Genomic DNA, 22,901 nt, shown 5'->3' with positions numbered 1-22,901 from the left:
GTAGCATGCCGCGACAGCGTGGACGTGAACCGTATGTGCAGTTGACGGACTTTGAGCGAGGGCGTATAGTGGGCATGCGGGAGGCCGGGTGGACGTACCGCCGAATTGCTCAACACGTGGGGCGTGAGGTCTCCACAGTACATCGATGTTGTCGCCAGTGGTCGACGGAAGGTGCACGTGCCCGTCGACCTGCGACCGGACCGCAGCGACGCACGGATGCACGCCAAGACCGTAGGATCGTACGCAGTGCCGTAGGGGACCGCACCGCCACTTCCCAGCAAATTAGGGACACTGTTGCTCCTGGGGTATCGGCGAGGACCATTCGCAACCGTCTCCATGAAGCTGGGCTACGGTCCCGCACACCGTTAGGCCGTCTTCCGCTCACGCCCCAACATCGTGCAGCCCGCCTCCAGTGGTGTCGCGACAGGCGTGAATGGAGGGACGAATGGAGACGTGTCGTCTTCAGCGATGAGAGTCGCTTCTGCCTTGGTGCCAATGATGGTCGTATGCGTGTTTGGCGCCGTGCAGGTGAGCGCCACAATCAGGACTGCATACGACCGAGGCACACAGTGCCAACACCCGGCATCATGGTGTGGGGAGCGATCTCCTACACTGGCCGTACACCACTGGTGATCGTCGAGGGGACACTGAATAGTGCACGGTACATCCAAACCGCCATCGAACCCATCGTTCTACCATTCCTAGACCGGCAAGGGAACTTGCTGTTCCAACAGGACAATGCACGTCCGCATGTATCCCGTGCCACCCAACGTGCTCTAGAAGGTGTAAGTCAACTACCCTGGCCAGCAAGATCTCCGGAGCTGTCCCCCATTGAGCATGTTTGGGACTGGATGAAGCGTCGTCTCACGCGGTCTGCACGTCCAGCACGAACGCTGGTCCAACTGAGGCGCCAGGTGGAAATGGCATGGCAAGCCGTTCCACAGGACTACATCCAGCATCTCTACGATCGTCTCCATGGGAGAATAGCAGCCTGCATTGCTGCGAAAGGTGGATATACACTGTACTAGTGCCGACATTGTGCATGCTCTGTTGCCTGTGTCTATGTGCCTGTGGTTCTGTCAGTGTGATCATGTGATGTATCTGACCCCAGGAATGTGTCAATAAAGTTTCCCCTTCCTGGGACAATGAATTCACGGTGTTCTTATTTCAATTTCCAGGAGTGTATTAATAAGTTTCGTAAGGAATAGGCCTAATCAATTTATCCATCGTTGAAAATATTGTAGAAAATAGATCAGTCGTGGGAAGCAGAAGAAATTACAACTATCTTCACTACGTTCATATCGCTCTCACTAACTAATACTATTGATTAACAAAATTGCACTCAAGTGTATTATTGAAACTAGTTTCTTCGATAGTAATTTGTTGGATTTAAGTGTATTATTTAAAATTAGTAAAATCAGTTAATAGACCATTACACAATTTCTGTCAAAAATGGTTCAAATGGTGGTGGGTGGTGGTGGTTAGTGTTTAACGTCCCGTCGACAACGAGGTCATTAGAGACGGAGCTCATGCTCGGGTTAGGGAAGGATAGGGAAGGAAATCGGCCGTGCCCTTTCAAAGGAACCATCCCGGCATTTGCCTGAAACGATTTAGGGAAATCACGGAAAACCTAAATCAGGATGGCTGGAGACGGGATTGAACCGTCGTCCTCCCGAATGGGTTCAAATGGCTCTGAGCACTATGGGACTTAACATCTGAGGTCATCAGTACCCTAGAACTTAGAACTACTTAAACCTAACTAACCTAAGGACATCACACACATCCATGCAGGTTTCGAACCTGCTACATCAGCGGTCGCGCGGTTCCAGACTGAAGCGCCTAGAACCGCTCGGCCACACCGGCCGGCTCACAGTTTCAGTCCCTAGGTGGATACAACATCACAACGACAGAGTCTAACAAAACGGTCGTAATGTAAATTGTTTGCTCGTATGGACTTAACGAAAACTTTTTTAAAATGATGGAGCACACCAATCAGTCGTCCTTTCCTTTCGGGCTTCATTAAAGCAAATCCAGATTTCGGCTTGTGTCTAGCCATTATCGGTTCAGTATTTCATAGTTTCAATGCATGTCCTAGTACGTCAGTACCCTGTTGTTCGGGCTTCTGTCACAGTTCATTCACAACGAATGTATCAGTCTAGAGAGATACGATTCGGGAGTCACATACTCTGTTACTTGTATGCCATCTCAGGAGATCAAACAACTGCTCTCGCTTTAAAAAAGTGTCGCATTGTCAACGGAGACTATATAATTGTCGCATGACCTTTGTCAGCTACTTCTGACGTATACATACGTAGATTCGTTGAAAATACTACACGAAACTTATGTCACGACTTGCAGCATGTTTCATTAAGCCATTATCCTTGAGTGCAACACACGTTACAACTCCCATCTCCCTCCCCCCCCCCCCCCTTCCTCCACATTATTATCGGCTTTGGCACCAAACTAAACTGTAGAATTAAAGACTTTTCTTGGAATACATTTATTTTTAAAATATTGAAAGGTGTGTGTGTGTGTGTGTGTGTTAGAATTAATGACGAAGGAATTCGTGGTGCATCGTAAGTGCTACACACAACTCCTTCTCAGAAAAGAACGTGCTGCCCTTGCGTTACTTCTGTCCATTGCGGCACTTGCTCGACCTGCGCATTGCAACCCCATTTGAAATCACATAAGTTCAAATGTGTGCACTATACTTATTGTTCATAAATCACTTAATTACTGCACTCCTTACTTCTCAACTGGCAAAAAAGTGGAGGACTTCACGCTGTTAATGCTCTGTGTCTAAGCACTCGTAATAATAATTATGATAATAATAAAACTGTGTACAGCACTAGAGTAGCCTTTATGCAGTTACTGCTGTGTCTTGTTGTCAGTTTATTTACCTCTTTCGAACCGAGTATGGTTCAAATGGCTCTGAGCGCTATGGGACTTAACTTATGAGGTCATCAGTCCCCTAGAACTTAGAACTACTTAAACTAACTAACCTAAGGACATCACACACATCCATGCCCCTGGCAGGATTCGAACTTCCGACCGTAGCGGTCGCGTGGTTCTAGACTGTAGCCCCTAGAACCGCTCGGCCACTCCGGCCGGCCGAACCGAGTAATGAAGCACTTTATGGACTACTGCAGATACCATCTACAACTTAGAGAAAAAAATTTTTTGGAGATATTTTCCATTTGCTACGTACATAATTTTTCCCGAGGACATGCAGCTTTACTGTATGATTAAATGATGATGGCGTCCTCTTGGGTAAAATATTCCGGAGGTAAAATAGTCCCCCATTCGGATCTCCGGGCGGGGACTACTCAAGAGGACGTCGTTATCAGGAGAAAGAAAACTGGCGTTCTACGGATCGGAGCGTGGAATGTCAGATCCCTTAATCGGGCAGGTAGGTTAGAAAATTTAAAAAGGGAAATGGATAGGTTAAAGTTAGATACAGTGGGAATTAGTGAAGTTCGGTGGCAGGAGGAACAAGATTTTTGGTCAGGTGATTACAGGGTTATAAATACAAAATGAAATAGGGGTAATGCAGGAGTAGGTTTAATAATGAATAAAAAAATAGGAGTGCGGGTTAGCTACTACAAACAGCATAGTGAACGCATTATTGTGGCCAAGATAGACACAAAGCCCACGCCTACTACAGTAGTACAAGTTTATATGCCAACTAGCTCTGCAGATGATGACGAAATTGATGAAATGTATGACGAGATAAAAGAATATATTCAGGTAGTGAAGGGAGACGAAAATTTAATAGTCATGGGCGACTGGAATTCGTCAGTAGGAAAAGGGAGAGAAGGAAACATAGTAGGTGAATATGGATTGGGGGGAAGAAATGAAAGAGGAAGCCGCCTTGTAGAATTTTGCACAGAGCATAACTTTATCATAGCTAACACTTGGTTCAAGAATCATAAAAGAAGGTTGTATACCTGGAAGAATCATGGAGATACTAAAAGGTATCAGATAGATTATATAATGGTAAGAAAGAGATTTAGGAACCAGGTTTTAAATTGTAAGACATTTCCAGGGGCAGATGTGGATTCTGACCACAATCTATTGGTTATGACCTGCAGATTGAAACTGAAGAAACTGCAAAAAGGTGGGAATTTAAGGAGATGGGACCTGGATAAACTGAAAGAACCACAGGTTGTACAGAGTTTCAGGGAGAGCATAAGGGGACAATTAACAGGAATGGGGGAAAGAAATACAGTAGAAGAAGAATGGGTAGCGCTGAGGGATGAAGTAGTGAAGGCAGCAGAGGATCAAGTATGTAAAAAGACGAGGGCTAATAGAAATCCTTGGGTAACAGAAGAAATATTGAATTTAATTGATGAAAGGACAAAATATAAAAATGCAGTAAATGAAGCAGGCAAAAAGGAATACAAATGTCTCAAAAATGAGATCGACAGGAAGTGCAAAATGGCTAAGCAGGGATGGCTAGAGGACAAATGTAAGGATGTAGACGTTTGTCTCACTAGGGGTAAGATAGATACTGCCTACAGGAAAATTAAAGAGACCTTTGGAGAGGAGAGAACCACTTGTATGAATATCAAGAGCTCAGATGGCAACCCAGTTCTAAGCAAAGAAGGGAAGGCAGAAAGGTGGAAGGAGTATATAGAGGGTTTATACAAGGGCGATGTACTTGAGGACAATATTATGGAAATGGAAGAGGATGTAGATGAAGATGAAATGGGAGATAAGATACTGCGTGAAGAGTTTGACAGAGCACTGAAAGACCTGAGTCGAAACAAGGCCCCGGGAGTAGAAAACATTCCATTAGAACTACTGATGGCCTTGGGAGAGCCAGTCATGACAAAACTCTACCATCTGGTGAGCAAGATGTATGAGACAGACTTCAAGAAGAATATAATAGCCGGCCGAAGTGGCCGTGCGGTTAAAGGCGCTGCAGTCTGGAACCGCGAGACCGCTACGGTCGCAGGTTCGAATCCTGCCTCGGGCATGGATGTTTGTGATGTCCTTAGGTTAGTTAGGTTTAACTAGTTCTAAGTTCTAGGGGACTAATGACCTCAGCAGTTGAGTCCCATAGTGCTCAGAGCCATTTGAGCCAGCCAAGAATATAATAATTCCAATCCCAAAGAAAGCAGGTGTTGACAGATGTGAAAATTACCGAACTATCAGTTTGATAAGTCACAGCTGCAAAATATTAATGCGAATTCTTTACAGACGAATGGAAAAACTGGTAGAAGCGGACCTCGGGGAAGATCAGTTTGGATTCTGTAGAAATGTTGGAACACGTGAGGCAATACTAACCTTACGACTTATCTTAGAAGAAAGATTAAGGAAAGGCAAACCTACGTTTCTAGCATTTGTAGACTTAGAGAAAGCTTTTGACAACGTTAACTGGAATACTCTCTTTCAAATTCTGAAGGTGGCAGGGGTAAAATACAGGGAGCGAAAGGCTATTTACAATTTGTACAGAAACCAGATGGCAGTTATAAGAGTCAGGGGGCATGAAAGGGAAGCAGTGGTTGCGAAAGGAGTGAGACAGGGTTGTAGCCTCTCCCCGATGTTATTCAATCTGTATATTGAGCAAGCAGTAAAGTAAACAAAAGAAAAATTCGGAGTAGGTATTAAAATTTATGGAGAAGAAGTAAAAACTTTGAGGGTCGCCGATGACATTGTAATTCTGTCAGAGACAGCAAAGGACTTGGAAGAGCAGTTGAACGGAATGGACAGTGTCTTGAAAGGAGGATGTAAGATGAACATGAACAAAAGCAAAACGAGGATAATGGAATGTAGTCTAATTAAATCGGGTGATGCTGAGGGAGACACTTAAAGTGGTAAAGGAGTTTTGCTATTTAGGGAGTAAAATAACTGATGATGGTCGAAGTAGAGAGGATATAAAATGTAGACTGGCAATGGCAAGGAAATCGTTTCTGAAGAAGGGAAATTTGTTAACAGCGAGTATAGATTTAAGTGTCAGGAAGTCGTTTCTGAAAGTATTTGTATGGAGTGTAGCCATGTATGGAAGTGAAACATGGACGATAACCAGTTTGGACAAGAAGAGAATAGAAGCTTTCGAAATGTGGTGCTACAGAAGAATGCTGAAGATAAGGTGGGTAGATCACGTAACTAATGAGGAGGTATTGAATAGGATTGGGGATAAGAGACGTTTGTGGCACAACTTGACTAGAAGAAGGGATCGGTTGGTAGGACATGTTCTGAGGCATCAAGGGATCACCAATTTAGTATTGGAGGGCAGCGTGGAGGGTAGAAATCGTAGAGGGAGTCCAAGAAATGAATACACCAAGCAGATTCAGAAGGATGTAGGTTGCAGTAGGTACTGGGAGATGAAGAAGCTTGCACAGGATAGAGTAGCATGGAGAGCTGCATCAAACCAGTCTCAGGACTGAAGACCACAACAACAACAACAACGTACATATCATACATTTATCGTCAGTGATGTACAGGAAAAGACACTGTACATGTGTGCTGTGGGCGGGTTATATGAGGAATCTGTAACTGCCACCCAATTAATGCTGCCGACTGAGAAAAGTAGTTATTGATAGCTTCTGTACTCAATTTTAGGGTCTTACAAAATTGAATTGTGGTGATAGTAATAATATTTTGAAAATAGTTTAGTCTCGTGACTCAAATGGAATCGTTTAGTTTTTACCCCTCTAGAAAATTTCATTTTACCCCTCAGAGGGTAATTACCCCTGGTTGGCAACCATTGTTTCAGAGTCTTTTGATGGCGTCTAGCTGGTCGACAACAATAACTTCGTTTTCTAAATGCCATTGTAATTGTCGTAGCAAGGTAATAAAACACGCATTATCGTCCGAGTCCGAGAGTAAGATGGCTGGGTTGTGTAGTTGCGTTGAAAGTCTTTCAGTGGATGTTTTTTACTGCATAGAGTAACATGTAGTTGAATAGCTACTTTGTTTCCAATGATTGCTCTACAATTTCCCGTAGTCTGCATTTACATGCTATCGGGCAAAATAGTGCCTTACACCAGATATTAAATTTACTATAATAATTAGTATTACAGGTAAGTATCTCGTCATTCTGAGTGAGTCCTGGTGGCAGCCCGGTATTGTACTGTTCAGTGAGCTTAGAGGGGAATATTTCTTCCCAGCGGTGTGGTTTCTTTCCAACAAACTCCATAATAACCGACAAGAAACGTGTCCGTTGCACAGTTCCTACCGATGGTTTTATCGTGGGGTGGTAATGATTTGTGATCCAGCGGTATATTTTGTAACCACCTGCAACTTCTCAGCCGGGAGACAACACCTGTTCCCTCACATGCTGTCAGTAAGAGATATTGCCAGCCCCTGTTGGTTGCAACGGCAGACGCTGGTGGCCTGGCTGTTCCCCGATACCGAAAATGCCACCTGTTCCACCAGCCTCGGGCGCAGGTCATGTGCAGCAGCACTGTTTACGATTATCCTGCGCCGCTCATTAACATAACTGCAGCAAATACCTCCATTTTCGCGCTCTCTCTGTCTCTCTCTCTCTCTCTCTGCCTTCCGTCTCTCTCTACGTACAAGTGTGTCGTTTTGCATTCTGTACCGACCATACATAAACAGCGGTAATTATTCTGCGCGTGCTATCATTAATATTTCGTTTGATAGCCATTTTAGTGATAGTGCAGTAACATTTCATGGTCCGAATACTGGAGAAGGGTATTTTGTTTTCCTTTTTGTTCTTGCTTAACTTTCTTTCTCGTGGGTACAATGTTTATTTTTTCCTGTTTTTAAATACTCAGAGCAAACTAGATCACTCAAAAGCTGTATTATTAACATAGTGTTTTGTCTTTGGTAACTCTGAAAACTGGCCAATAGAAAAAGTGTGAAACTGAGACGGATTCAAAAAAGCCACGACCTAGAAAGACGGAGAAAGATATATTTCTTAACGGGCTTCGATATCTACTTATTGTACGATGAAACGGTCTCATATCTATTAACACTTTGTACAGGAAACAGTGGTTCAAAGTCTTCACCCTTCGCTGTCAAAATGCAAGAAATTTCTTATTTTAGCGTATAAATTCAGCTGACGCTGGCGAATGTTACCAATCAGTAATTTTTACGATTATTTTTTACTAGTTTCTTACGCATACTCTTATACTATACATATTTCTGATGTATTACTCTTCTTCGTTTCAACTATTAAGCAAAGCAGATTGTTAAAGTATCCATCTCTTGCGAGGCCTGTCCACTATCGGTATCGTTCCTTTTCTTTCTTGGTTATCTTTCACTGTCTATTCATTCCAGATGCTCATTCCACCTCAGATGATTTTGGTCTGTTCTTTAATTGGGTCTACATATTTGTAGTTCGCCACTTACTGTTTTGTACCTCATTTTGCCTCTGCTCATATTCCATTTCCACATACTATGATATCTGATTTATTGGATCAGTATTGTACTTTTCTACTGACAGTAAAGACCTAGCATTGACTTCAGTATATAAGCTTCGGAACAGCAACAATTTATCCTGTAGGATTCTATTGAGGTCCTCTTCTATGAGTTGCTTCTCAATGTTATGCTAACTTGTCCATATACGAAGTCAAAACTGTTTTTTATGTTGAATTTGTTATTTACAACAAATTATCACACACCCCAGATATTAGATATGTATCTTTTGTCCTGTTCCTTTATTGTTAATTAAGACCTACGTTCTTGTTGACTCCAGCCCAACAAATACCATTCCGAAGAAAAATTTTACTACTTTTGGAATATAGATTTTTAAATTGTCTTGAACTGAACAAGTATTTCAATTTCTCCAAGTACTTCACCGACTGAGATACCTAAACACGACTCACGACCCCCACCCTCACAGCTTCACCTCGGGCAGTACCTCATCTCCTACCTTGCAAACTTCACAGACATTCTCCTGCGTAACTTTCGGAATTAGTTCCTTTATTGTAATTCCTGTCTTGGATCACTATGTTTATTTGTAATCAGATTATTAATTTCAGTGGTAATGATCATCTTCAGACCTGAGTAGAGACGTGTTGCATTACACATATCATGCCATAGCATGTTATGGTGCAGTCAAAATCATTAGCCATTCCTGTTTCGTCAAACAAATAAAGTTATGGTACTTAAGAGCACCACTGAAGTGTACATACTATCTATGAAGGGAAACTCAGTTATACTGCGGAACTTGAACTCCTGGAACAAAGGATATAGCTGTAACATGGCTTAACCCAAAGCCTGGGGGATTATTTGCAGAATGAATTTCTGACCCTACAGGAGAGTCTGAGCCGATATGAAACTTACTGGCAGATTAAAAATGTGTGCCAAACCGAGTCTCGAATCACAAAGGAAATGTTCTCGGGTTCGAGTCCCGGTCGGGTGCCTAGTTTTAATCTGTCAGTATGTTTCATAGCAGCGCCCACACTGCTGCAGAGTGAAAAATTCATTCCGGAAGAAACACTACACTTATAACACTTTGATACGTAGGTGATGCTGTTTCATTTGCTGAGAGAGAAATCAATCTTGTTTGCAGTATTCACATACTGCGTATAAACCATGATAAAAATACGAAATAAGAATCTGCAAGAAGAAAATGAGAGTGAGGTTGCTTAGGGGGCCGGAGACAACATGATCACCCACCAGGTAACCGCCTCGGGTTTGGTTATTTACTTACTTAATCACAGCAGCTACGATGTATCTGCTGCCTGATGATAATTATACTGTTCAAACTAAGTAGTTAATTCCAAAGCACAATTAAAAAAGTTCGCCTTTAAGTAACACGTTTTAAATTGACTAATCGAGGGTTGATAAATATTTGTCACTCTCAACGCTATCGTAAATACTAGAGAGGAAATCCTGAGGACACTAATACACAATTTCACTGATGTTTCTCTATCACATCAACTCTTTTATTTTCATTCCTCATTTATGTAATGCTGTGTAGCTGAACACTCAGCAAAGCTGCAGTATCGCTGCCTATAACTGAGGCAGGGACCAATGAAAACAGTCCTGCGAAAGTCCAACTGCGACTCTGCAGTAGTAAGAGTTTTGTTGGTATTAATATATTCACGAAGTCCCTTTTATAAGTATGAGTAACATTTTCATGTTTATAAATAGGTTGGCTGGGAATATCAGCGAACACGTGAGTAATAGTATGAAAATTTACCGATGATATTTTAGGCTCTCGTCGTCAGAAATGGTTTTGGTTCATCTCCATTTTTCACCTGAGCACTTATTCCTCTGGTATCTTCTGATATGGATATTAGCACTTTCAATTCGCAAGAACATTTCCTTCATTATAAAGTGTAAAATGAAATTATTTGTGAGCAAATTTACAGTTACTTTTCTTCTGCACCATATATGAAAAAAAACCAACCTTGCAGATGATATTGCTTCAGAAATTATCTCGAAGATGTTGACTTCTGAGATAATGTAAATTATTTACGCTGACCGTGCACATGTAGGGTGAGTTTCAAAAATATGCAACGTGGCGAAAACATTTTTACACACACTTGAAAGTAATATATATATATATATATATATATATATATATATATATATATATATATATATATATAATCTTCATGAATGTGGCATAGTTCCACAGAAGATGAAGTTTTGGCTGATAGTGTAACTGCTGGGAAGAGGTTACAGAAGAGTACGTAGTAGATAGTAGATTCATAATTTCGAGAGGTCTGACGCAGATGATGTAGTTACTATCTTTGCAATCACTTCTACACTAACTGATGGTTATCTGGGTAAGAAGGGACCAGTGGACTAGAGATGAAACATCTAGTACAGAGGCAGCTGGTGGGGTAGAGTGTTTGCCTGTGGCTGAAGAGGCATTTCATGTAACTCGTGAAACTGACTCTGATACAGAAGTGACTGAAAATGCGGATTTACCCGCATGGTCCAAAGTTAGTTGTGAATGCCAATACCTTGAGAAACGTCATCCTCCTGAAAGCAAATATTTGCTAACTGGAGTTGACATTGCCAACTTCATGCAAATTTTTTCAGACTTTTTCAGCACAGCTTTTGTGCTTCTGCTTCAATGGTATGAGTATTTACTCCCCCCACCGACGACAAATGACACACTTAGAAATGGATAAGATATTGAGCAATTTTATTGATTATTATTGCCAAAGAGTATGGATTGACGAGTTTTCTGTTGTCACGGTGATTAAACCATCTGTCACTTGAAGGATTAAATTCTTGTTTGATTCTAGAATTGATGAATTAGTTCAGAATTTCCGCACAAATCGTTCGTAATGTAACGTAACAACACACAAAAGTATTTCTTTTACTAAAGCATGCAAGAGAATAGTAGTGTAATTTATGAATCTCTAAGTTTAATAGTAACAACACATGATCGAATGAAGTTATTTTAGTTGTCACATCAAAACTATATGAATAGTAACACTAAAACATTAAACAACACATCGCAGTTATATTCATCATTTAGACTTGCTTCTCTTGTATTCGCCACGTTTGATGTTAACATTATTGGGTAATCCGCATACCAGGCAGGCGAACCTCTTATCCAAAAATTACATTTATACGTGACAAATAAAAGTTTTGCTAAACAGTGTGAAAGAAGGAAAATTCAGATTTACGTAATCACAAATACATTTCAATGTCTGAAGATGGCCTTTTAAGCCGAAAACCGGTTAACACAATAAAAGTTATGTTGTAGAACAAAAGCAAACTGGTGTTTTCATTTATTATAATGTTGTTCAACTAATAACCGACGGAAGATTCTGTTAACAAATAATTTTTTTAAATTATTAGGACCGTCTTCATTGTCTTTCTGAAACACGTAGAAAAAAGTTGATCTCTCTCTACAGATCTGAAAGGAGTGATATCTTACCTTTTACAGCTGAATAATGAGAGGGAGCTTGAAGTCGACAGATTGCAGCGTCATTAGACCACCCAAACCAAACGCAGTTCCACGTCAACATGACTGTTTGCTCCTTTCCAGTTCCTAGCGCTCCCACAGTATGAAAATTGGTGTCTCATCACCATAACACGCAGTGAGCTACAGGAGAGCCTGCTCGCTTTCAAATTCTTCAATCTCTGGTAGTTTAGTACTTGCAGTTCTGGAAAAGCTGCATTTCGGTTTTCAATGCTCCGTGTCTCTAACATTTAAAACCGACTAACTTTGACTTAGTGATGGCAATTGTACCTGCAACAACCGGTTTTCGGTTACATCGGTTTTTTCCATCTTCAATTTAACCTGACTGTCAAAACCGCTCAAAATAACAGGTTTCGCGAACAACCGATTTACGATTTTTTATTGTTATTTCCTATGATAAACGTAGACATCGTAGAAAGACAAACATTCTAAGACTCCCTCAGACTTTGCATTAAACTTTTTAAGATACCTATCAAAATATCCGATAAGATAGGTAAATAAAAGAACATTAGTCTGCCCAAAAATTATTTTGTAATCAAGGATCATTTGAGCATTACGAATAGTCAGTCCTAAATGGTGGAAACAGGGGAGAGAGAATATTTTTCGTATTGTACAAACACATAAAGGCATACTATGTACACACAGGCAGTAGATCAGTTCATTCTACTTTTGTCATAAACATGAATGAATTCTTGAGTTCTGAATTTATTACTGGGATGAGAAGTTCCGCCTTATGCAAGACACCTGTTTTCTTGCGTAAGGCGGAACTTCTCATCCCATTTTCCTAGCAAGCACGGAGACAACAAGAAGAACTGCACCACAAGATGAATTTATTATTGTTGCATTAATAAAAATATTCCATGTATAATTTATAACGTTATTATTCTTTCATTATTCCTAACGAAAAACACGCTTTGTAGTCTAATCTATTTATTTGATTTTAAGTAGGAATATGAATACAACTGATTTTTTGATTGACAATACTAAAAATTCTCTTTCACAAATTCTAATGAATAAATTAGGTAGTAGGAAAAATCCGTTTATGGGAAATAATTACAAGACAAAAGTAAAAATTTCAATAATGAATTAGTCCATTGGTCAATATTCATAGTCCAATCCGTTTATAAATACTCGTTCTAAACCGTTTTGATCTGTAAGTCGACTCCTTTCATCAGAAACAATATTATTCAAAGACAATACCAATCCTCTAGGAGCCACAGGACTTCCTGCCAACAATAAATATTTTTGAGCTATAAATGACAAGCCTCGCATAAACCTTCTACTCTTTGCTCCCAGAAAACAAAATGATCACTGCTTCTAGGTAGTGAAAGTCAGCATGTACATTGTTGTATTAGCAATTCATTAGCGATTCTTATGTCACGTGTTTGTTGCTACTTTCTAATTGTCAAAGTTGTTACTAAACTACACTGACGGAAAAAAGTCGCAGTACCAAGAAAGAGGCATAACCGAAAGTTGATAGGTGTGTTTCTACATCTGAAAGATGATGTCTATTCAAATTTCGCGACAGTCGCGTAAGAGTGGCGCTGTTAGCGACACTCTTAGCGACGAAAATCAGGATTACGTCGTAACAGTCGCGAGCGTCAGTTACCTTTGAGACTTGACGTGGTTAGTTGCTTTTAGTGAAGAATGCCTTTAAGGCGACAAAGACGTTATTATCAACATCGCATTGAGTTTGAACAAGGTCGTATAATAGGAACTGATCAAAGAAAACAATTGTAGACACTAATTGAAAATTCATTTAATCTAATAACTTCCATGTCACAGTAAATTAACTCAGAAGATCTATCAATAGAATAATTATCAAAAACTCGTCTGTGACGAGGGTGAAGTGGACGAACAATACAAGTCTACAAAAATAGAAATATCATCAAGCCATCAAGTAATACCTTGTTCTTCATTTCAATATCGTTATATGTCCGTACGCTATCCACCCATTGTGCTGAGTCATCATTCCTCCTTGTAAATCTGCAACACACATTGTTCCAAAAATTGGTCCATGCATTACACTGTACACTCAACGAAACCCCGCCTCCTGTACGTCGCAGCTATCCACTACTGGCCGTCAAAGGTTCTACGACTCTACGGTGCTGTCATCGCAGCCACAGATAATGTTGCCTAACATCTGTTTCTCTGACCCACAATTCCTTAAATATATCATTTTCCTTTACAAATACTAACACATCTAATAACATCATCAAGCAATAGCCATCTTGCGACGCTACACTCCTAACTAATCAGTCCCCGTACAAATAGAGCCAACGGCCCACACAGCCGAGGGCGGAACACCGTATGTGTTGCTCTCTCGCCACGTATCCAGACAGTTCCCAACTCCCCACTCTTCGGCGTGCTTTCAAGACTTCACGCCAGCGATAACACACAGGAAGCTAAGGGTAATTCATGCCACTTAGCGGGGCGCCAGCAAATGAAGGAGAAAGATAAGATTAAACGAAGGCGTCTCAGCACAAAATAGACACACCAGATTTTTTACCCGGCTATTAGTAAAAAATAAAAAAGACTTGTTATAAGTAAGACCAAACGCATACCGAAAATTACCAGCTATTCAGAACTAAAATACTGGTATCAGTATTAACCAGTCTGTTTTCTCCATCCCTACTTCTGCGATGGCGTAAGGCGCTCCAGACTGGTTGGACAATCCCTATATTAAACAATGCAAAAGTTATATTTATAAAAGGGCCTTCGCTTGGAAACTATTTGGAATAACAGTTTTCTAAAAATTTGTGTTGTAGATTACATATATATATATATATATAACCACTTTAACAGAGGCATTTCTGAAGGTATTTATTAGTTTCGAGATAATAATTATTTTTGTAAAAAGTGGACATAAAAATAAAAACCTTGCTACACTTTTCGATCTATGTAAGCCTCAAACGTTTTTGAGATTTACAAAATAAAAAAACCCTGTGTTAAAATATCCACAATGCTCCAACGAGTATATCCCGTAATTTTGAACAAATTCTGGCAATTAGAAGCCGAGAGAAAGTACACATTACTCTTAAAAGATACAACTAATGGGAAACAGCAATTCAAGTTGTCAGGGCATCACAGCTCCGTATGACGGGTTGTCTGCATCCTCTTCCATCTTATCTTGGAAATCCCTTTTCCCTCTTCGTCTGCATTCTCTTGCCGTTGTTTCAAGGTCTCTAACAGCTGCCACAAGTCTTCCTTTATCTAATTTAACATTTGTTTCGCTGTGAACCGATCAACAATGTGTAGAAGTTTCTTCGGAACTTCACTCCTTGCATAATTTCCTTCACTGAAAGCTGCCACTGCATCAGAGACACTAAAATGCAGTGTACTAATAGACACAAACACTGTATTTGTAACTCTGGTCCAGATTATGCAGTTGATGGACTCCTTAGGATTCTGGCTGCGGCCTTGAAGACATTTCCCCAATAGTCTTACATCTGACAAATCTTTGAAAGTTTCTTCCAGTACCTCCACTATGGCAAAATGTATAGCTGGTTTGTGAATAAATTTATTGCAGGTTTGCTGTGCTCTGTTGTATTTGCACCATGAATCACTTCATGGAGGGCGCAGGCCATGAATGGCTTTTTCTTCTTTTAAAGAGGAGTGAAACGAAACTGTCGGTACAGCATTTCTCATGTTCTCTAAGGTGCTGACATTTTTCCTGAGGGCAACGCGAGAATAGTTTATAATTTTATCTATGACGGAGTCCCTTATTACCATCTAATCTTCCTCCATCTTCCAATTTCTTTACCCTGAATACAGTTTTCAGTCGCTGCTGGCCCGCACCCATCTACTTTTCCACGTGACCTATGCACACAAGTTTAGTGATAGTTACACATTTTCAGTACGGCGTCCATTCCTCAATGCTTCGAATGCTTTTTAATCCACATCTCATAAGTTATTGCCCTCGGAGGTAGGTGAATCATAAAATCAGATTTGAATCTGAGAACTGTTAAATGTACATAATCATTCCCACACGGTGTTTTGTTTATATGAACGAATAAACAAGAAATAAGGAAATAATATGTGTGTTCTGTATATCATTGGAAAGAGGAAGTTCCGCAGTTTAAGAAAAATGGAAAAAAATTCAAAATTTCAGGATTTCGACCTGCCCGGAGCCCCTTAACGGAGACTCACTATACTTTCCTCAAACACCAAGCGCCCATACTTGTCTCGTTGTTGAGGGCCACACTCGTTGTTTGATGGAACTTTTCTCGCAGGCAAGCTCAACCAGTAGAGAACTATAGTAATTACATAGTAAAGATACACACATCAAAAAAAGTTTTGCATCACCTCGGTTCCGAGAGTTCCGGAACCTATACCGAAAGCTGGAAAAGAGATCAACATGAATATCATTTCCGCCCTTTTTATTGCTCATGAAAACCACACATTGCATGTTTTACCAGCATACAGCGAGACCTTCAGAGGTGGTGGTCCAGATTCCAGTACGCACCGGTACTTCTAATAGCCTGTAGCACGTCCTCTTGCATTGATGTATGCCTGTATTCGTTGTGGCATACTCCACAAGTTCATCAAGGCACTGTTGGCCCAGATTTTCCCACTCCTCAACGACCATTCGGCGTAGACCCCTCAGAGTGGTTGGTGGGTCACGTCGTCCATAAACAGCCCTTATCAATCTACCCCAGGCATGTTCGACAGGGTTCATGACTGAAGAAAATGCTGGCCACTCTAGTCGAGCGATGTCATTATCCTGAAGGAAGTCATTCACAAGATGTGCACGATGGGGGCGCGAATTGTTGTCCATGAAGGCGAATGCCTCGCCAATATGCTGCCGATATGGTTGCAATATCGGTCGAAGCATTGCATTCAAGTATCGTACAGCCATTACGGCGCCTTCCATGAGCACCAGCGATGTACGTCGGCCCCACAGAATGTCATCCCAAAACAGCAGGGAACCTCCACCTTGCTGCACTCGCTGGACAGTGTGTCTAAGGCTTTCAGCCTGACCGGGTTGCCTCCAAACACGTCTTCGACGATTGTATGTTTGAGGGCATGTGCAACACTCATCAGTGAAGAGAACGTGATACCAATCCTGAGCCGTCCATTCGGCATGTTGTTGGGCCCATCTGTACTGCGCTGCATGGTGTCGTGGTTGCAAAGATGGATCTCGCCATGGACATTGAGAGCTAAGTTGCGCATCATGCAGCCTATTGTTCACAGTTTGAACCGTAACACGACGTCCTGTGGCTGCACGAAAAGCATTATTCAACATGGTGGCGTTGCTGTCCTCCGAGCCATAATCCGTAGGTAGTGGTCATCCACTGCAGTAGTCGCCCTTGGGAGGCCTGAGCGAGGCATGTCATCGACAGTTCCTGTCTCTCTGTATCTCCTCCATGTACGAGGGTTCACTCCAAGACGCCTGGACACTTCCCTTGTTGAGAGCCCTTCCTGGCGCAAAGTAACAATGCGGACGCGATCGACTCCGGTATTCACCGTCTAGGCTACAGATAACACGAGTCGTGTACTTCCTTCCTGGTGGAATGACTGGAATTGATCGGCTGTCGGACCCCCTCCGTCTAATAGGTGCTGCTCATGCATGCTTGTTTACATCTTTGGACGGTTTTAGTGATATCTCGGAACAGTTAAAGGGATTGTGTCTGTGATACAATATCCACAGTAAACGTCTATCTTCAGGAGTTCTGGAAACCCGGGTGATGCAACCTTTTTTGATGTGTGTACAATTACATAACAACTTTTACAGTGTATGGTTGACGGTAAATTGTTTACGTACGTAATTACTGTATACAGTCACGTAACAATGTTTACACACAATATTGTTAAACAAGAATAAACGAAGTCACCTATAATCCCATGTGTAGCATTGTTTCAACCTTACTGTTTCGTGCCTCGGTGCTGCCACTTATCTGTAACCAGAATTTGTTCAGTCGTTGGCCCACCTCGATATGGATGCCACAATGTTAATTTTAATCATAATAAGTTAGTATTAAGTTTGATTTAAAAACGGTTGGTTGTTCTATTGATTGATCATTTCAGAATAAGGAAATTAGATTCTTTTATGTTACGGTACTGAATTCTTTGAAACCAGGTAGGCTGTTCTCTAAAGCAGTACATATAACGTAATGTCGAAAATGATGTACGTACGTAATGGATGTCAAAGTTAGTACACGTACCGTTCGAGGTAATGTATACGACAGTAACTAATTGACCTATTAGTCATTGCGTGGTCAATTCACAGTGGACACGAGAGCACACGGATCGTGTGTACCCACATAAACGCACACGCACACGGATGCGCGCACGCGAACCCACCACACACACACACACACACACACACACACACACACACACACACACACACACATTAGATGCCCTGCACACGCAAGTGCTACTCTTCGTTGAACCTCCTCGTCCCATTCATTCACAACATTACATTACAACGCCTAATGTGAAGCGGAATTGTGGTATAAGAAATATTACGAGCATAAACGCTGTAAATTCAACTAAAGGTTTAGGGATTAGAATTACGTATAAGTTAAACGGGAACGATCACATAGATAACGTTTTGGGTAAAGCAAACTAAAGACTTCGAGTTACTGGCAGAACACTTAGAAAATGCAACAGCCCTACGAGACACTTTCAGTTACGCTTGTCAGCCCTCTTCTGGAATACTGCTGTGCGGTGTGGAATTCACGTCAGAGAGATTCACTGAAGACATCGTAAAAGTTGAGGCCATCTCTTTCAAATTTTCACGAAATAGGGGAGAGTGTACCACGGATATGGCACACGGATTGATGTGGCAATCATAAAACCAAAGGCGTTTTTTGCTGTGGCAGGATCCTCTCATCAAATTTCAATCACCAACTTTCTCCTCAGAATGTGAAAATATGTTGTTGGGATCCATGTACACAGGGATAAATAATCATCATAATTACCGTTTTATCCATTTTCAGCAATTGTTGTCGTACATAATGAAATAATAAACAACCAGCCGCATCATCACCTGTTTCGGGAACTTAGACCCTTCTTCAGAAGGTTATCCCCACCACACGGCTTTGCGGAGCTGCACAGCTCAGTTGTTGGTCAGAGAAATACCTTTAACGCCCAAAGGTACAGACTTGATATTTTGTAAGTGCATGAAGTGGCGCAGGTCGAAAATTCGGGAAAAGTATAACACCTCCGGTACCTGCTGCCTTGGGAGAATAACTTCTCGCGAGTGATGACGTCAGAGCATGGACTGGCCAGCAACCATACCTGAATCAAGTGAAGCACTTCTGGAATGCATTTCGTAGACGACTGGAAACCCACAAACCGCCACCTACGTATCTTCTAGACGTCGTCACGGTACTTCTTCAGGAAGCAGCGCGAATGCCAACAGAATTCCTTATCACCTACGGTGCAGCGGAGCATTTGTAGAAGCCCGTGGGTAACCACTTCTACATTAATTGTTTTGTTGTTAATCACTTTTTCAATTGTTTTTTCTCACGTGTTAGAATTTACGATTACGTCGCATAGATGTGTGTGGCTTCCGTTTAAGAGTTTTTACAACTAAAAATCCTGGACACTGAAATAAGAATTAGGTACTGCGGAACCTCTCGAAACGCGTGCTCAGAAGGTTTGCTCGTATTTTTCACTATGCTTACCTTCTGGGTCACTGTATACTAGCATTACACCATGTGTTATTGACTCCCGCAAAGGACAATAACATTCCACACAGTGTGTGTTACATAAATGAAATGTTTCATCCCTCCAGAATTGTTAGTACGTATTTGTTGTTTTTGTGGCCTTCAGTCCAAAAACTGGTTTGACGCAGCTCTCCATGCTACCCTATCCTGTGCAAGCCTCTTCATCTCCAAGTAACTACTGCAACGTACATCCTTCTGAATCTGCTTAGTGTACTCATCTCTTGGTCTTCATCTACGATTTTTATCCCCCACGTTCCCCTCTAGTACTAAACTGGTGATCCCTTTATGCCTCAGAACATGACCTACCAACCGATCCCTTCTTCTAGTCAAGTTGTGCCATAAATTACTCTTCTCACCAATTCTATTAAGTAAAGCCTAATTAGTTACGTGATCTACCCATCTAATCTTCAGCATTCTTCTGTAGCTCCACATTGCAAAAGCTTCTACTCTCTTCTTGTCTAAACTGTTTACCGTCCAAGTTTCACTTCTGTACGTGGGTACACTAAATTCAAATACATCCAAAAAAGATTTCCTGACACTTAAATCTATACTCTGTGTTAACAAATTTCTCTTCTTCAGAAACACTTTCATTTCCACCACCAGTCTACATTTTATATACTCTCTGCTTCGATTATCATTAGTTATTTTGCTGCCCAAATAGCAAAACTCTACTACTACTGTAAGTGTCTCATTTCCTAATATAATTCCCTCACCATCACCTGATTTAATTTGACTACATTCCATTATCCTCGTTTTGCTTTTGTTGATGCTCATCTTATATCCTCCTTTCAAGACACTGTCCATTCCGTTCAACTGCTCTCACAAATCCATTGGTGTCTCTGAAAAAATTACCATGTCGTCGGCAAACTTCAAGGCTTTTATTTCTTCTCCTTGGATTTTATTCCTACTCCAAATTTTCTTTTGGTTTCGTTACTGCTTGCCCAGTATACAGACTGAATAACATCTGGGGTAGGCTACAACCTTCTCTCACTCCCCACACAAACACTGCTTCCTTTTCGTGCCCTTCGACTCTTGTAACTGCCATCTGTTTTCTCTACGAATTAGAAGCAGCCTTTCGCTCCCTGTATTTCAGCCCTGTCACCTGTAGAGTTTGAAAGAGTGTATTCCAGTCAACATTCTCAAAAGATTTCTCTAAATCTTCAAATGCTATAAACGTAGGTTTCCTTCTCCTCAGCCTCTGTTTCATGAGAATTCGTAGGGTTAGTATTATCTCTCGTTTTCCTACATATCTCCGTAAACCAAATTGATCTTCCCTGTGGTCGGCTTCTACCAGTTTTTCCACTCTTCTGTAAAGGATTCGTGTTAGTGTGTTGCTGCCGTGACTTATTACAGTGATAGGTAATTTTCACACCTGCCAGCACTCGCTTTATTTGGAATTGGAATTATTATGTTCTTCTTGAAGTCTCAGCGTATTCCGTCTCTCTCATACATCTTGCTCACCGGGGCCTTGTTTCGATTTAAGTCTTTCAGTGGTTTGTCAGATTCTTCACGCAGTATCGCCTCTCCCATCCTATGTTCTCTTCCATTTCTATAATATTGCCCTCAAGTACATCTTCCTTGTATCGACCCTCTATATAATCCTTCCACCTTTCTGCTTTCCCTTCTTTGCTTAGGACTTGTTTTTCATCTGGGCTCTTGATATTCATACAATTGGTTCTCTTTTCTCCAAAGGTCTCTTTAATTTTCCTGTACATGGCATCTATCTTATCCATAGTGATATATACTTCTACATCCTTAAATTTGTCTTGTAGCCATCCCTACTCAGTCATTTTGCACTTCCGGTTAATCTCATTTTTTGTTTGTATTTCTTTTCCCTGCATCATTTACTACATTTTTATATATTCTACTTTCATCACTTAAACTCAATACCTCTTGTTTTACCCAAGGATTACGATCAGTCCTCGTCCTTTTACTATTTGATCCTCTGCTGCCTTCACAAGTTCATATCTCAAAGCTACCCATTCTTCTACTGTATTCCTTTCCTCTATTCTTGTCAATCGGTCACTAATGATCTCTTTGAAGCTCTCTACAACCTCTGGTTCTGCCAGTTTACCCAGGTCACATCTCCTTAAATTCCTTTTTGCAGTTTCTTCAGTGTTAATCTACAGTTCATAACCAATAAATTGTGATCAGAGTCCATATATGACCCTGGGAATGTCTTATAATTTGAAACCTGGTCCTAAATCGCTGTATTACGATTAAATAATCCATCTGAAACCTTCCAGTGTCTCCAGGTCTCTTCCACGTATAGAAAATTCTTTCATGATTCTTAAACTGTTAGCTATGATTAAGTTAGGCTCTGTGCAGAATTCTACTAGGCGGCTTCCTCTTTTATTCCTTACCCCCAGTCCATATTCACCTACTACTTTTCCTTCTCTTCCTTTTCCTACTATAGAATTCCATTCTCCCATGACTATTAAATTTTCGTCTCCCTTAACTATTTGAATAATTTTTTTTTTCTCATCATACTGTTATTCAATCTCTTCGTCATCTGTGTAGCTAGTTGGCATATAAATATGTATTACTGCGGTTGGCGTGGGCTTCGTGTCTACCTTGACTACAGTAATTCGTTCACTGAGCTGCTCGTTGTAACTTATCCGCGTTCCAATTATTTTATTCATTATTAAAGCTTCAGACACATTCAAATCAAACGTCTTGACATGATCGCGCTTTTTTTCTTGTTATTATTTGTACCAATGTCATGCAATATAATGCATCGTGTCAAGAAAAGTAACATGATGCGTTATGTCATGTAGCATACCATGAAAAATGTCATAATATCGTTCAACATGTCATGTCATGTTTAGAACGCAAGCATCCCCACTATCGGATACTTCGTATTGTAGATGCATAATACTCTTTAGAGTTACAAAATTGTTTAAGAAATACACCGCCATTTGATTGTATATTTCTGCATATTTCCTGTTCACACTCTACATTTTGGTTTTTACACCGTTATGCTAAAACGAAAAAGATACAAACAGTAAGGCATACAGTAAAAAATTGACAATTTTTAAAATATTTGATACAAGCTGGGATAAAATTCATCTTACACTATTAGCGTATATTGCTTTGTACTGTTCAAGATGTCATATTATTTCACCCCGTCATCGAGTACAGTGCTGAAAGCAAAACGTGCAAATGATAGGCCATATAGCGAAAAAATATTGGACGGGAGGTGATGTAAAAAGCGAGCGATGCATTTACTTCGTATATCATCAACGTCATTTTGTTGTGTAATGTACAGGATGATATATACACAGGTCACCAAATTCGACTAACGTGATATAAATGGTACAAATATTGTAGGAATGCATCATATAACTGTACAAGAACAT

The sequence above is a fragment of the Schistocerca nitens genome, chromosome 6, assembly GCF_023898315.1.
Source record: "Schistocerca nitens isolate TAMUIC-IGC-003100 chromosome 6, iqSchNite1.1, whole genome shotgun sequence".
Taxonomy (NCBI): Eukaryota; Metazoa; Arthropoda; class Insecta; order Orthoptera; family Acrididae; genus Schistocerca; species Schistocerca nitens.
Note: the sequence above shows the minus strand (reverse complement) of the source record.